We start from the raw sequence: 13273 nt of genomic DNA on the forward strand, positions 1-13273 counted from the left end.
AGCGCCCCCTATATCGAAGAGGTTAAACCCAATAAAGGCCAACGTCTGCGTCCCCCACGAAAATCGAGTTGGCAAAATACAAAAATGACCATAAAAATCCATCAGTTTAACATAGAGATCTGTTATTTTTTGTTGCATTGACTGTATCTCAATCCACCTTATTCGAAAATGGCTTAAAATTATAGTTTTTCTTCATCAATCTACACACAATACCCCATAATGACAAAGCTAAAACATTTTTTTTGTGCAAATTCATGAAAAATAAAATCAGAAATATCTTATTTACTTAAGTATTCAGACCATTTGCTACGAGACTTGCAATTGAGCTCAGGTGTATCCTGTTTCCATTGATCATCCCTGAGATGTTTCTACAACTTGATTGGAGTCCACCTGTGGTAAATTCAATTGATTGGACATGATTTGGAAAGGCACAACCGTGTCTATATAAGGTCCCACAGTTGACAGTGCATGTCAGAGCAAAAACGAAGTCATGAGGTCAAAGGAATTGTCCAGAGAGCACAGAGACAGGATTGTGTTGAGGCAAAGATCTGGAGGAGGGTACCAAAAAAATGTCTGCAGCATTGAAGATCTCGAAGAACACAGTGGCCCCATCATTCTTAAATGGAAGAGGTTTGGAACCACAAAGACTCTTCCTAGAGCTGGCTGCCCGGCCAAACTGAGCAATCGGCGGAGAAGGGCCATGGTCAGGGAGGTGACCATGAACCCGATGGTCACTCTGACAGAGCGCCAGAGGTCTTCTGTGGAGATGGGAGAACCTTTCAGAAGGACAACCATCTCTGCAACACTCCACCAATCAGGCCTTTATGGTAGAGCGGCCAGACGAAAGCCACTCCTCAGTAAAAGGCACATGACAGCCCGCTTGGAGTTTGCCAAAAGGCACCAAAAGGACTCTCAGACCACAAGAAACAAGATTATCTGGTCTGATGAAACCAAGATTGAACTCTTTGGCCTGAATTCCAAGCATCACGTCTGGCAGAGACCTGGCACCATCCCTATGGTGAAACATGGTGGTGGCAGGATCATGCTATGGGGATGTTTTTCAGCAGCAGGGACTGGGAGTCTAGTCAGGATCGAGAGAAAGATGAACGGAACAAAGCATAGAGAGATGCTTGATGAAAACCTGTTCCAGAGCGCTCAGGACCTCAGACTGGTTTCAAAGGTTTATTTATCGTACAGTGTATCTCACATATCCCATCTCAAGGCCAGTGGCAGATTTATTTATAGGCGAAACGGGCAGCCGTCCAGAATGGCATCTTGCTGGGGGCAGCATGGTGCGCCCGCACAAAACAAATCGAAATGGTGACATTTGCACGATCGGTTTTCTATCGCTCATTTGCACTTCACGTCAATGATATCATGTCACCGTGTGGGACTGTGGGTCAATTAACCTTGTCGGAGTGGGCGCCCTGATTCCAGTTTGTGAGCTGTTACTCACAGCTGTTACTTTGTTAATTCATTTTGATATTTATGATTCTTATTTTTAATTTTGTTATGTCTGAACAAAGGGAGCCAAGGGAGCCATAAAAGCTAGAACTAAATCAATTATGGGCACGGTTGACCATTGTGGTGGAAATGTAATTCATTACATACTATACTGTTTAATTAGACATACTATGCTGTTTTTACTTCTTAGAGATTTGGCTCTTGTTATATGTTAGTTTTTTTTCTAACCTGATACAAACTTGTCATTGTGTGACTTAGTTACAAGACTGGATGTTTGGGTATGACAGCATGTGCATCCCGTGTGACACATCCCGTGGTCAGTTGTAGGGAAATTGCAGGAAGGGGCACATTATAGTGTGAACTGTGATGAACACAGTTCTACGGGGGAGCCCTCGTGTTATCGACCTCGGGCTATTTTAATCTGCACAGACAAACCAATCACCTTTTATGCTATGTTCTGCCCCTGTTTCCACCCATCTGCTAAACTGCCGCGTAGACAAAATAGGTTCTACTTTTTCTATAAGAGGAGAGAGACAACTCTGTTTGTTGAGCTTTCAACTCCGACTACTCTAAGTGATGGTTGATTTTTGCAAATCTTAAAATACGTATGTTGTTTAAAAGAATCTGCAGTCTCTCTTCCTAAAGAATATCTCTGACAATTTGGTGACAGCGGTAGGATGGCTATCTCTGTTTGTTGATTGTTCCCGGGTGACTGAGGTTAACTCTGCGCAGGGGCTGCGTTAGATGTGGCAAGGAACACCCGCTCCGACTAAAACAAAGCAGAATGGACCCGCCTCGGACATGGCCATTCCGAACAGACAAAATAAATTAAGGGTGAGACTGATTTCCTTTTAAACATCATAGAAAATCCTGTTCTGAGAAAAGGTTGTGCACATTTGGTATTTTGTTGGAGCAAAAGACACCTCTAGTTAGAAACTTTGTTGTAGCAGAGTTATTTCTGAAAAGGGGAGCGCTAGAATCTTTAATTAGACACTCTGTTTAAACAGGGATATCTTTAATTAAAACTTCTTGGGATAGGCATCCCATCAACGGGACAGTTGTAAATCATGCAGCGACAACAAATGTTGTGTCTTATATAGGCTGAAAGCTTAAATTCTTGTTAATATAACTGCACTCTCCAATTTACAGGAGCTATTACTGCAAAAAATGCCATGCTATTGTTTGAGGAGAGCTCGTAACAACAAAACACTTTTTTCACCGCGATAGGTTTGATAAATTCACCTCTGAAATCTTGCTCTGATTTATCATCCAGAGGTACCAGAGATAACATGAAGTGTCGTTTTGTTAGATAAAATCCTTTTTCATTATCCTAAACAGGTCCATATAGCATGCACAATCGATTTTGTATTTCCACTCTTTCAATTTGCAAAGAAAGGAATCTGTGAACATCTAACCCTAAATGTTGTTTCAACCAGTCAAATCACGTTTGTATTAATTCCTCAGAGATGCTAGAACGTAACCAGACTTCACTATATCATTAGGGGTGTAGTATATCCTATAGGACACCAAATTTGGTCAGAGAGCGAAGACTTCATGGCATACCGATGACACGGCGGTCTTCACTTGATTGTCTTTATCTTTGTCAAATAAGAACCAATCGGAGTCAAACAAAGCTAGCTAGATAGCCAATGAGCTGGGCTTTACGGGAGTATTCAGAAACACCATATGTGTTTCAAAATGTAGCTGCTAACCTTGTGCGACAGCAAGCCTTTTCCTTTTGGACAAAAATTATAAGAATATGGAGAGTTATGAAGTTATGAAAACTGAGAGGTTTGCAAATGTTGTATTTATAATATGCTACTAACACTGGAAAAGCTAAATCAAAGTCCAGATCTCTTGTGTTACATTCTCCTACATTCAATTTCCACAAACTTCAAAGTGTTTCCTTTCAAATGGTACCAAGAATTTGCAAATCCTTGCTTCAGGGACTGAGCTACTGGCAGTTAGATTTGGGTATGTCATTTTAGGCAAAAATTGAAGTGGGCTATCCCTAACAAGTTTTAAAGGAGAACATCTATGGCAAACACCCTGTTGGAGCAGGGTGATCTCCGATTGAGATCTTTTTGTTGAAGCAGAAGTATCCTGGTCGGAGACAGAGATTGTGTTTCCTTGTTGAAGCAGAGAAGCGGCCATGGGATGACACGGATATGAGTTATGTGATGGTGTAGCAGTCAGATGTCATTTTCCTTCATCTTGTCGTGTCCCATGTATATATCTTTTTACATATTTTTTCTAAACCTCAACTTCAAAATACTCTCCTGCAACCTGTCTCACCCAATGTGGTGTTGATCTTTTTTTTCTAAAGTATTTTCTATTTACCTCGGAACCGGAATCCCCCAACAGAAGCTAGCCAGTAGTCAGCTAACCACTGCTAGCGGTCATCAGCTAACCTTTTTAGCTCGGAAAGCTCTCGCCATTTCGTACAACGCGACTCAAACCAGAGCATACCGGACCTATTTTCTCTCCATATCCCCAGATTCCTACCACAAGCTCTGGACCTTTTCACCTGGATCATTGCAGCTAGCTATCTGCTACCCGAGTGACTACTCCTGGCTAACGTCTGTCCCGAAGCAAGCACCAATTAGCCTGGAGCTAATTGGCCCATCTGCTAGCCACGGCCCGCTAGCTGCTAGCCGTGGCCCACTAGCTGTCTAGAGCATATTGGACTGTTAGCTGAATAGATCCATCGGCCAATCTCTTAGGCCACTATACCTATTTTGCTACTTGGAACCCTACTAATCCATCACGACTGGTCTATCAACGTCACCGCACGCGGAGGCCAAAACAGACTTTCCTCAGTTGAGACGTCCCTCTAAGGCCCTTCTGCTAGCCTCGACCTGCTAGCTGTCTGAATCACTCTGTCTCCAGCCAGCCCAACCACTCATTGGACCCCTATGATCACCCGGCTATGCATGCCTCTCCCTAATATCAATATGCCTTGTCCATTACTGTCCTGGTTAGTGATTATTGTCTTATTTCACTGTAGAGCCTCTAGACCTGCTCAATATGCATTAACCAACCATTTAGTTCCACCTCCAACATATGCGGGGACATCACCTTGTTTAAACGTTTCTAGAGACAATATCTCTCTCATCACTACTCAATGCCTAGGTTTACCTCCAATGTACTCACATCCTACCATACCTTTGTCTGTACATTATGTGTTGAATCTATTCTATCACACCCAGATACAGGCTCATTTTACTCTCTGTTCCGAACGTACTAGACGACCAGTTCTGATAGCATGTAGCCGTACCCTTATCCTACTCCTCCTCTGTTCCTCTGGTGATGTAGAGGTTAATCCAGGCCCTGCAGTGTCTAGCTCCACTCCTTCTGTAACCATAAAAGCCTTGGTTTCATGCATGTTAACATTATAAGGCTCCTCCCTAAGTTTGTTTTATTCACCGATTTAGCACACTCTGCCCACCCGGATGTCCTAGCCGTGTCTGAATCCTGGCCACCAAAAATCCAGAAATTTCCATCCCTAACTAAAACATTTTCCGACAAGATAGAAATGCCAAAGGGGGCGGTGTTGCAATCTACTGCAGAGTTCTGTCTTACTATCCAGGTCTGTACCCAAACTATTCGAGCTTCTACTTTTAAAAATCCACCTTTCCAGAAACACGTCACTCCCCGTTGCCACTTGCTATAGACCACCCTCTGCCTCCAGCTGCGCCCTGGACACCACATGTGAATTAATTGCCCCCCGTCTATCTTCAGAGCTCGTGCTGCTAAGTGACCTAACCTGGGACATGCTTAACGCCCCGGCCATCCTACAATTTAAGCTTGATGACCTCAATCTCACACATATTATCAATGAACCCACCAGCTACAACCCCAAATCCGTAAACATGGGCACCCTCATAGATATCATACTAACCAACTTGCCCTCCAAATACACATCTGCTGTTTTCCAAGATCTCAGCGATCACTGCCTCATTGCCTGCATCCGTAATGGGTCTGCGGTCAAACGACCACCCATCATCACTGTCAAACACTCCCTAACACACTTCAGCGAGCCTTCCTTTCTAATCGACCTGGCCCGGGTATCCTGGAAGGATATTGACCTTATCCCGTCAGTAGAGGACACCTGGGTATTCTTTAAAAGTGCCTTCCTCACCATCTTAAATAAGCATGCCTCATTCCAAAAATGTAGAACCAGGAACAGATATAGCCCTTGGTTATCTCCAGACCTGACTGCCCTTGACCAGCACAAAAACATCCAGATGCTAGAATATGCATATAATTGACAGATTAGGATAGAAAACACTCTAAAGTTTCCAAAACTGGTCCTGATATTGCAGGCGAAACCCTGAGGAAAATCTAATCAGTAAGTGCCTCTTAATTTGAAACCTTTCTGTTCCTACGCATGTCTAGCCTCCATTTAAAGGGATATCAACCCGATTCCTTTTTCTGTGGCTTCCCTAAGGTGTCAACAGTCTTTAGACATAGTTTCAGGCTTTTATTTTGAAAAATGAGCGTGAAGGATCACATTGCGTAAGTGGAGAGGTGGGGGCTCTCAGAGTGAGTTTGTGCGCAAATGAGTAAAGCTGCCATTGTTCCTCCCGCTGTTATTGAAAAAGCTACACACTCGGTTGATATATTATCGAATATTTATTTTAAAAACAACCTGAAGATTGATTATAAAAAACGTTTGACATGTTTCCGTGGACATTATAGACAATATTTGGAATATACGTCTGCGTTGTGGTGACCGCTCTTTCCTGTGGATTTCTGAACATAACGCCACAAACAAACATCGGTATTTTGGGTATAAAAATCATCTTTATGGAACAAAAGGAACATTTGCTGTGTAACTGGGAGTCTCGTGAGTGAAAACATCCGAAGATCAAAGGTAAACGGTTAATTTGATTGCTTTTCTGATTTTCGTGACCAAGCTTCCTGATGCTAAGTGTACATAATGCTATGCTAGGCTATCGATAAACTTACACAAACGCTTGGATTGCTTTCGCTGTAAAGCATAATTTCAAAATCTGAGACGACAGGGTGATTAACAAAAGGCTAAGCTGTGTTTCGCAATATTGCACGTGAGATTTCATGAATATGAATATTTGTTTTTAATATTATTTGACTGTTGCGCTATGCTATTCATCGGTTGCTGACATAAATGATCAGGGAATGGTAGCATCAAGAAGTTCACTAACCTCCAGACGAGCTTCAATGCCATACAACTCTCCTTCCGCGGCCTCCAACTGCTCTTAAATGCAAGTAAACTAAATGCAGGCTCTTCATCCTATTGCTGCCCACACCTGCCCGCCAGTATAGTATCACTACACTGGACTGTTCGGACTTAGAATATGTGGACAACTACAAATACCTAGGTGTCTGGTTAGACTGTAAACTCTCCTTCCAGACTCACATTAAGCATCTCCAATCCAAAAATTAAATCTAGAATCGGCTTCCTATTTCGCAACAAAGCATCCTTCACTCATGCTGCCAAACATACCTTCCTAAAACTGACCATCCTACCGATCCTCGACTTTTGGCGATGTAATTTACAAAATAGCCTCCAACACTCTACTCAACAATTTGGATGCAGTCTATCACAGTGCCATCCGTTTCTGTCACCAAAGCCCCATATACTACCCACCATTGCGACCTGTACGCTCTCGTTGGCTGGCCCTCGCTTCATACTCATCGCCAAACCCACTGGCTCCAGGTCATCTACATGTCTCTGCTAGGTAAAGCCCCGCCTTATCTCAGCTCACTGGTCACCATGGCAGCACCCACCTGTAGCACACACTCCAGCAGATATATCTCACTGGTCATCACCCAAAGCCAATTCCTCCTTTGGTCGCCTTTCCTTCCAGTTCTCTGCTGCCACTGACTGGAAAAAACTGCAAAAATCACTGAAGCTGGAGATTCCCATCTCCCTCACTAGCTTTAAGAACCAGCTGTCAGAGAAGCTCACAGATCACTGCACCTGTTCATAGCCCATCTGTATACAGCCCATCTATCTACCTCATTCCCATACTGTATTTATTTATTTTTCTCCTTTTGCACCACAGTATCTCTACTTGCACATCCATCTTTTGCACATCTACCATTCCAGTGTTTAGTTGCCATATTGTAATTACTTCGCCACCATGGCCTATTTATTGCCTTAACTCCCTTATTTGACCTTATTTGCACTCACTGTATATAGACTTTGTTTTCTTTTTTTCTACTGTATTATTGACTGTATGTTTTGTTCATTCCATGTGTAACTCTGTGTTGTTGTATGTGTCGAACTGCTATGCTTTATCTTGGCCAGGTCGCAGTTGCAAATGAGAACTTGTTCTCAACTAGCCTACCTGGTTAAATAAAGGTGAAATAAATCAAATAAAAAATGTAAAAAATGGTCGTGGAACATCTGAAAAGCTTAGCGGTGATCTCGCAAAATAACACCAACCAGACAACGATTGGAATCCGTTTGGATGGGTTCAGTAACTGGTTGGTGTTATGGAAGCTAAAATATGTCATTGGTTGATTTATGTCTTAGTGATCTTATTTACAATAATGCTTATTATAACTTCTGTTATGAAATTGTGCAGCCAAGACGTTGAGACTATTCTTGCCATGACATTACTTACCCCCGAAGGAGACGCCTCAGAACCCTATTTACCTGATTTATTTCCTATGTCTGATTACATGTCTGATGAAGACAAAGATAATCCATAAAACCAAGGTAAAAACGTTGAGTTAATGGTGCAGCATGTCCATAGGCCATGCTCACGGCGGGGGTTATGTGAATAATGCTCCCAAGGTAGAGTTAAGGGCCTACCGTCATGGTGACCCTGTGGCAATATGGACAGTCTCAATGAAGCTATTGCTTTGTGTGTGGTGATAAAGTTTGTACTGGTGTTTAAATTCAGACATTCCTTTCCCCCTTCTGAGAATGAAATGTACTGTGTGAAGGGTTGAAACTCAATGACAACGGAGGTCATTTACAATTGTAATGTACTAAGTGTAAGAAAGTCTTTTCTCTTCCCTCTTCCTCGTGGTAATGCTTGTTTCATGAACATGCTGGTGTCATTTTCAATTAAGTTGAGATTTGTCGTGGAAATTACATAATTAGTCATGCTATCCCATGTTTTGCTGTTTAAAGAAGTGTCTCTTGTTATGTGCTAGTGTTTTTTCTAACCTGATACAAAGCGTGTCTTTGTGGGACTGGGCATATAGCTAAGGTCCGTTTGGGTGTGACCCGAACTGAGAAACAACACTGTTCATTGAGCTTTTCAACTATGCAATGTAGTGTCACGCCATGATCTGTTTCATCTGTCCTTGTGCTTGTCTCCACCCCCTCCAGGTGTCGCCCATCTCCCCCACTTATCTCCTGGGTATTTATACCTGTGCTTTCTGTCTGTCTGTGACAGTTCCTGTTGTTTGTTCAAGCCAACAAGCGTTTTGTGTCTCAGCTCCTGCTTTTTCCAGCTTCTCTTTTCTCGCCCTCCTGGTTTTGACCCTTGGCTGTCCTGACTCCTAGCCCGCCTGCCTGACCACTCTGCCTGACCCTGAGCCTGCCTGCCGACCTGTACCTTTGCCCCTCTCTGGATTAATGAACTCTGCCTGTCCCTGACCCTGAGCCTGCCTGCCGTGCTGTACCTTTGCTCCTACTCTGGATTGCTCCTACTCCCTACCTGCCTTGACCTGTCGTATGCCTGCCCCTGTTACATTAAACATGGTTACTTCACACAGTCTGCACTTGGGTCTTATCTTGATACCTGATATCTTGATACCCAATCTATCTACCTCATCCCCGTACTGTTTTTATTTCATATACCTTTCTGATATTTTGCACACCAGTATCTCTACTTGCACATCATCATCTGCTCATGTATCACTCCAGTGTTAATCTGCTAAATTGTAACTATTTGCTCCTATGGCCTATTTATTGCCTACCTCCTCATACCTTTTGCACACACTGTATATAGACTTTCTTTTTTCTACTGTGTCATTTATTTGTTTATTGTGGTATTGGCTTTTTTATTGTTTACTCCATGTGTAACTCTGTGTTGTTGTCTGTGTCACACTGCTTTGCTTTATCTTGGCCAGTTTGCAGTTGCAAATGAGAACTTGTTCTCAACTAGCCTACCTGGTTAAATAAAGGTGAAATGAATCAAATTTTAAAAATATATATATGTTGAGTGGATAGTTGATTCTCAATTTTTGCAAATCTTATAATAACGTCATGTTTGAAAGAATCTTCAGTCTCTCTTCCTATAGAATTGCAACCACAAAGGCCAGGAACTATCTGGATTATTCAGAGCCCCATGAAACGACACCGTATGTACCTACTGAGTACAATACTTTTACTGTGTCCCCAAGAATAGTTATTGCTCTAAGCCAATATATATTCCATGTACAGTGATTTGCATTGGAACATGTTTTAAAACCCACATTTTATGCAAACGTCACTTAAATATGAACAAATATGAATCATTGTTAATATTTAGACAATTCTTTTTCATATATCATGAATGGTTATTGACACTTTCTACTATTATGTGGGGGATTTTTATTCAGAATTTGTCTGAAATTCCATGACCCAGAAATATATTTTTAGCGTTGGTGATGAGATGCTGATCATGTGATGAGTTCGCAAATAAAATGCCCACTTACATTTTTTTTTTGTTAATATTTAGACAAAAAAACATGTAAGTTAACCTATATTTATTGTAATTTCAATTAGTTCGTAGTAGTTAAGTGTTGAGTTATATTACATACCATAGCTACCTGAATCGTTCTATTTTATAATTTCGGTAACTTCACAGCAATTGCTAGCTAGCTGAAAAAATAGCACAGAAATGCCATTATCTATATGGTGTGACAAAGGCATTTCCTGAAAGATCTGCTACTGTAACTTTCTTTGTTGTTACTTTTAAGGTCGGCACTAACATTCAGGACCTCCAACAGGAAGAGAGGCAAGAACCATTCATCTGTCAGATCAGGGACGAGCTATACTAATCACAGGCCTGTGTAATGTTTAATTTACTGTAATTGCATTGCTGGACTTTTTGAAACTTCAAGTATTTATAATGCACGCGCCCTCAAAATTTGAGACATCTGTGTCATTGTGTTGTGTGGTAAAACTGCACATTTTAGAGTGGCCTTTAATTTTCCCCAGCACAAGTTGCACCTGTGTAATGATCATGCTGTTTAATAAGCTTCTTGATATGCCTGTCAGGTGGATGGATTATCTTGGCAAAGGATAAATGAACAGGGATGTAAACAAATTCGTGCACACAATTTGAGAGAAATGTGTTTTTGTGCATATAAACATTTTCTGGGATCTGTTATTTCAACTTATTAAACATGGGAGCAGCACTTAGTATATTTGTATGATTTTGTGATGAGACTCCAAATAACATTGGACACATGGCCAAAGAGTAGCTAATAACAATGGTCAAGGTAAGAATAGATATGGCTATAACGTTCTACTTATATTTGATGAAACTGTCATGGAATTATGCTATTTTATGGCATTTTAGAGCATTGTTTTGATTAGCTAACGTACCATGGATAGGTTGGTTAGATTCAACAAAATTTGCATTTGTAGCCGATCTGAGTTCATGCCTGTTAGAAAGTTAATCTGCCTTGAATTTAATTGTTCAAGCTAGCTATCTAGCAACTGACATTACAGCGCCAAACTAACAAAACATATACCATTTCCAAAACAGATACCATTTCAATAGTGTAGGCTATTTGGCTTGAATTCAATTTTGAATATGGCTTAGATGTAGCTGAGAACAAATATATATTGAGCATCAATGTTGTCAGGATATAATGTTAGCTGGCTAGCTAAAAACGTGTGTAGCTAGCTACTGTTGTTAGGAGAGAAGAGAGTGGCTAGGTTTCAGTTTTGTGTCACAGCTCGGTACATATAGATTTCCAATGAGGGCATGCTGCATTTTTTTACTCTGAATTAGACTGTATGGTCTGTAATCCCAATTCTGTCTATCGTTTTCTGTTTCTCCTTCAACAGAAATTTAATTTAATCCCTACAGTAGAATTCTACATTTCTACATATCCTTCCAGCAACAACTCGTGTCATAAAAAAATATGCCGCGTCAACCCCCCAACAATAAAAATAAAGACCCTGTGTTTATAAACCTGGATATCGACTTTGCCACTTAAGACAGAAGGTTTGCCAAGCACCATGGATGAGCTCATTCTCCCTGCCTGTTTTATTACACTACGATTAGAGCCGGATGCAGACAATGATCAGCTAGGAAGGAAATCAGATTTTCACATTTTTTACACTTTCATTTAACCTTTTTATTTTTACTTAACCTTTATTTACAATGATGGCCTACCAGAAGGCAGAAGGCCTCCTGCGGGGATGGGGCCTGGGATTAAAAATAAAATACAAATATAGGACAAAACCCACATCATGAGAAGAGAGACACCATGACACTACAAGAAGAGAGACCTAAGACAACAACATAGCATGGCAGAAACACAGACAAACACAACATGGTAGCAACACAACATGACAACAAAATGGTAGCAACACAACATGGCAGCAGTACAAAACATGGTACAAACATTATTGGGAACAGACAACAGCACAATGGGCAAGACGGTAGAGACAACAATACATCACTCAAAGCATCCACAACTGTCAGTAAGAGTGTCCATGATTGAGTCTTTGAATGAAGAGATTGAGATAAAACGGTCCAGTTTGAGTGTTTTTTGCAGATCTTTCCAGCCGCTAGCTGGGTCTTGCGACGTGTATACAGCGATTACCAGTTTTCAGAGGAGTATAGAGTGCAGTGATGTGTCCTATAAGCTGCATTGGTGGCAAATCTGATGGCCAAATGGTAAAGAACATCTAGCCGCTCGAGAGCACCTTACCTGCTGGTTTATAAATGACTTATTCGTAATCTAGCATGGCTAGAATGGTGATCTGAATCAGGGTTAGTTTGACAGCTCTGGTGAAAGAGGAGTGATTGCGAAAGAGGCAACCAAGGCTAGATTTAACCTTAGCCTGCAGCTTTGATATGTGCTGATAGGACAGTGTACCGTCTAGCCATACTCCCAAGTACTTAAGCTCTAAACCCTCAGAGGTAGTAACCATACCAGTGGGGAGATGGGCATTCTACTTACCATACCACATGACCTTTGTTTTGGAGGTGTTCAGAGCAAATTTAAGGCCAGATGAAGCTTGTTGGACAGTAAGTAAGATTTGTTGTTTAAAACCTCTTAGTGGTTAGGGTGCATTTTTTCAACTTTTTGATAAAAAGCGTGCAAAATTTCAACGTCCTGCTACTCATGCCAGGAATATAGTATATCCATATGATTAGTATGTGTGGATAGAAAACACTCTGGCGTTTATAAAACTGGTTAAATCATGTCTGTGACTATAACAGAACTTGTGTAGCAGGCAAAACCCCAAGTAAAAACTGTTCAGAAAAAATATTTATATATCCCTCCTCCAGTTCCCTGTATTGTCTATGGCAAGGCAAAATAGATAGCGCCCAGTTTACAGTTCCTACAGCTTCCACACGATGTCGCCAGTCTTGGGAATTGGGTTGAAGTTAATCTTTGGTGAAATGAAGAATAGGCACTTCCTGTCAGAGGTTTCACTGTGGATAGTTATGGAAGAGAGAAAATCGTCCATGATTTGTTGACTTGCTGCTATTGAATACAGATCGCCCCGTCATCAATTTGATCGATTATTAACGTTTACAAATACCTAAAGTTGAATTACAAAAGTAGTTTGAAGTATTTTGGCAAAGTTTATAGGCAACTTTTTACATTTTTTGTAATGACGTTGCGTTTTGGA

This window comes from Oncorhynchus tshawytscha, linkage group LG26 (assembly GCF_018296145.1).
Source record: "Oncorhynchus tshawytscha isolate Ot180627B linkage group LG26, Otsh_v2.0, whole genome shotgun sequence".
Lineage (NCBI taxonomy): Eukaryota > Metazoa > Chordata > Actinopteri > Salmoniformes > Salmonidae > Oncorhynchus > Oncorhynchus tshawytscha.